This window comes from Apium graveolens, chromosome 10, assembly GCF_009905375.1.
Source record: "Apium graveolens cultivar Ventura chromosome 10, ASM990537v1, whole genome shotgun sequence".
NCBI lineage: Eukaryota > Viridiplantae > Streptophyta > Magnoliopsida > Apiales > Apiaceae > Apium > Apium graveolens.
In genome coordinates, this window is record NC_133656.1 from 89,763,243 (window position 1) to 89,767,412 (window position 4,170).

A 4,170-nucleotide genomic window follows, 5' to 3' on the forward strand; every position below is an offset into this window, starting at 1 on the left:
AGCCTTGTTAGTCTTTTTCCTAGACTTCATTCCTCCTGCATCTTTTGACTTAGGTAACTTTGGGTCAACCTTGGTCTCAGATGTAGTTGGTTGAAGTGTAGGGTTAGTCACAGAATCATTTAGCACACTTGATTGAATTTGATAAGGCATAGATTGTGCAAACATATTATTCCACATGGGCATATTGTATGGCATGTGAGGCATACTAAATGCAGAAAAATAAGGATTATTAATGTATGGCATGTTTGCAAAATGTGTGTGGGGATTCTGGTGAGACATAACAGGCATAGCATGCAGAGGTGACATAGACATGTTAGGCATGGAGGGATTTGAAGGCATGTGAGCATTTTTAACAGATTTGCAATTATCAAATAGGTGATTAACACTTTTACAATGCACACAGCTTTTTCTAGGAGCATACCTATCAGGTGTGTAATTGTTATGTTTATTAATCCCTACCTTCCCATTTCTTTTAGATTTCCTTTTAGTTTCCTTCTTATCCTCAACCAACTTAAGCCTATCTTTCAGCTGATCTAAATTAATGTGTCCTATATTCACCTTACTGACATCTTTGGATGTGCTAGCTCCTTCTTTGACAAAGTTCTTGAGAATTGAATCATTCTTCTTATTGAGGTTTTTATTTTTAGAATTACTTGCCTGTTTTAATTGATGAGCCTTCAACGGATGCTCCTTTTCTTCCTTCAACGGATAATTTTCATCATCCGTTGACAATCCATCAATTAATTCTAACTCCTTTTTGTTTTTCTTCCAGGCATTCTCACAGAATGATTCAATTCCCTGAACCTTGGCAATCTGAACACTAACATCCCTAGATGTTTTCCAGGCCTTGATTACCTCTTGCTCACTTTCTAACTGTTTAGAAAGAATTTCTACTTTCTTAACAGCTTCTGCTAGTTCACTCTCAACAGTCAAGCATTTAAGTTTAATCTTTTCAAGCTCAATTACCTGATCCTCTAACACAGCATTCCTATCACTTAAAAACACATTATTCTCCTTGATCCTAGTGTTTTCTTTAGCTAGTGATTTAAGGGAAACACGCAAATGATATAATTCATTAGACATATCATTTATGGCTTCATTGCATTCATTTTTAGAAAGCTAAGAGAGATCAGTAATGATTACCTGGTTGCTTGATGAACTAGTTTCATTTTCATCAGAATTAGCCATCAGGGCTAAGTTGACATATTCCATATCATCATCTTCATTGACTCCATCTGCTGCCCAATCATCTTGAGTGAGAAAAGCTCTTCCCTTTTGTTTGAGCAAATCAAAGTACTTCTTTTTGCAATCAACTTGCTCAAATTTCTTTTTATCAGAGGTTGGCTTCCTACACTCACTTGCAAAGTGTCCACTCATGCCACAGTTATAACATTTGAACTTGGATTTGTCCACCATGTTTTTGTTTGGCTTAGTGAATTTTGTATTTTTCCTGAACTTCATCTTTGCAAACCTCCTGGACAGAAAAGCCAGATGTTCATCAACATCATCAGAGTCATCCTGACTGGAATTGTCTTCATCCTCAGCTACTTGCTCTTTACCCTTGCTTGATTCTGATTTGCTTGTGCCAATTTTGAGACTTGACATTGTCTTCTCCTCATTCATGGCTTCCATCTTCTCACTGTCAGCTACAAGTACAACTGTTCCTCCTTTTCTCTTTTCCTTTTCCAACAGCTCATCCTGCTCCATTTCAAGTTCATAAGTCTTCAAAATTCCATATAATCTTTCAAGTGTGAAGTTCTTATAATCTTGAGAATTTCTTAGAGAGACAGTCATGGGCTTCCATTCCTTTGGTAGAGACCTAAGAAATTTTAAGTTGGAATCCTTGACTTGATACACTCTACCATACAGCTTCAATCCATTTAACAGTTTCTGAAATCTGTTGAAGGTATCATTTAATGATTCACCTTCTTCAAAGTGAAAATATTCATACTGTTGAATAAGAAGTTGCATCTTGTTCTCTCTGACCTGCTCAGTACCTTCACAGATGATTTGTACAGTATCCCAAACTTCCTTTGCAGTTTGGCTATTGATGACATTGTCAAACATATCTTGATCTAAGCCATTAAACAAAATGTTCATGGCTTTCTTGTCCTTGCGGATTTCTTCCATGTCTTCAATAGTCCATTCTGCTTTTGGCTTGGGAATGGACTGTCCAACAACAACTGTTGCAGTAGCAGCTGTGGCGACTTTGTGAGGGATGTGAGGACCATTTTCAATACAGTTGATGTAGCTTTCATCTTGAGAAAGAAGATGTAAATGCATCTTCACTTTCTACTGATGATAATTATCTTTTTCCAGGACTGGGATCTTTATACCAATATCCTTCCTACTCATGATGGTAGCAGGAGGATTCTTCTGTGCACTCATGATGTTAGCAGAATAAATCTTTAAACTCTTTGTATGTTAAGAGCTTGCTCTGATACCAATTGTTATTCCCAGTGGACTAACAATGAGATTTACAGAAGGGGGGTTGAATGTAAATCTCAAAACTTTTTCAAGTTTTGAGCAATTTCTAAGGCTAAGTGTTTCCGAGAGCAAATGTGTGTGTGAATTGCTTGAGGCTGATGCAGACAGATATATATTCAAACACAAATGTAAAGAACACAAAGATCTTAAAAACTTTTCTGGTGGATTTGTTGTTCCACCAGAGATGTGTTATTTCAGAAAATCTGTGATTCAAAGAATTAAATCACAGCTGCTTCCTAGTACAAACTAGATGATTTTTCTCTCTGGATATTTCTAAACAGCTCAAGAAAATTCATATCTAATTACTAGCTGCTACTTGGTTTATATATTACCAAGTTTACAAGTGAAGACAAAACTGTAAAATACAATTAAAAAGATTCTTCACATGTTTCTTCTTCATTTCTCTATCAAATGCAATTTAGGCTTGGCTGTAGATCTTTGAATACTTCCTTGTTTGCATCAGAATGGAAATGCCGCATTTTCTTGATTCCTTCTAGAGGCTTCCACATTCCAGTTTGTCTCTGTAAACCTATGTGCCTCTGTCAGCTTATGAATTGTCACTATCAACTGCTAATGAACTAAGCATCCGTTGAAGCTTTCATCCGTTGATGCCTTATCCGTTGAGGCTTTATCCGTTGAAGCTTTATCCGTTGATGGATTATCAGTTGAAGTCTTTATCCGTTGAAGCACTTATCTGTTGATGGATATTATCCGTTGAAGCATTAGAGACATCCGTTGAAGCTTTGTTTCTTATCCGTTGAAGATCTTCAATATCAGTTGATACTTCTTCACTTATACAAAATTACAAGGCATGAAATATTTACAATTAGCCCTCCTATTTGTATATCCACTAGTAGTCAACATGACTGATACTTTCTTACAACATCTAAGAATTACAACTTGAATCCAGAGAATGAAATGTGCTACAATACTAAACTTATTGTTAAGTAAAGCTACTCCTTCAACGGATAGCCAAGATGGTCTTATCCGTTGAGGCTACAATCACTAGATTTCTACTTTAAGTGTTTTGTTTAACTTATCATCAAACTAATACACATATTCCTAACAGAGATCTTCGACACTTTCAAATTCAACAATGTGTCTAAAGATGCTATAAAGCTAAGGCTTTTCTCATTCTCTCTGCGGGATAAAGCTAAGTGTTGGTTGCATTCCTTACCACCAAGCTCTATCACTAAGTGGGAAGATCTTGCTCAAAAGTTTTTTACTAAGTTCTATCCTATGGCGAAGACTGCTGCAATTCGGAATGCTCTTACTCAATTTTCATAGCAGTCTAGAGAGTCTTTGTGTGAGGCTTGGGAGCAATATAAGGAGATGATTCGAAAGTGTCCTCACCATGGGATACCTGACTGGATGATCATTAACTGTTTCTACAACGGGTTTGGTGCAACTTCTAGACCCATACTTGATGCAGCATTAGGTGGAGCCTTATGGTCTAAGAGCTACGATAAAGCTTATGAGTTGATCGAACTGATGGCTGCTAATGAATACCAGAACCCAACTCAGAGATTACCTCAGGGCAAGGTAGCAGGAATTCTGGAAGTAGATGCAGCTACTGCTATAGCTGCTCAGCTTAAGGCTTTGACGATGAAGGTGGATTCTTTGGTTAATTATGGAGTTAATCAGATTACTAGTGTCTGTGAGCTTTATGTTGGTGCACATAAG

General features: G+C 37.0%; 1 non-coding gene across 1 annotated transcript; it reads right to left on the bottom strand.

The window, feature by feature from the left end:
* Positions 1-3,744: 3,744 nt before the first annotated feature.
* Positions 3,745-3,848, bottom strand: LOC141694349 (small nucleolar RNA R71). Its single transcript, XR_012563663.1, has one exon. It is a non-coding gene; the product is annotated as a small nucleolar RNA R71 (small nucleolar RNA).
* Positions 3,849-4,170: the final 322 nt, after the last annotated feature.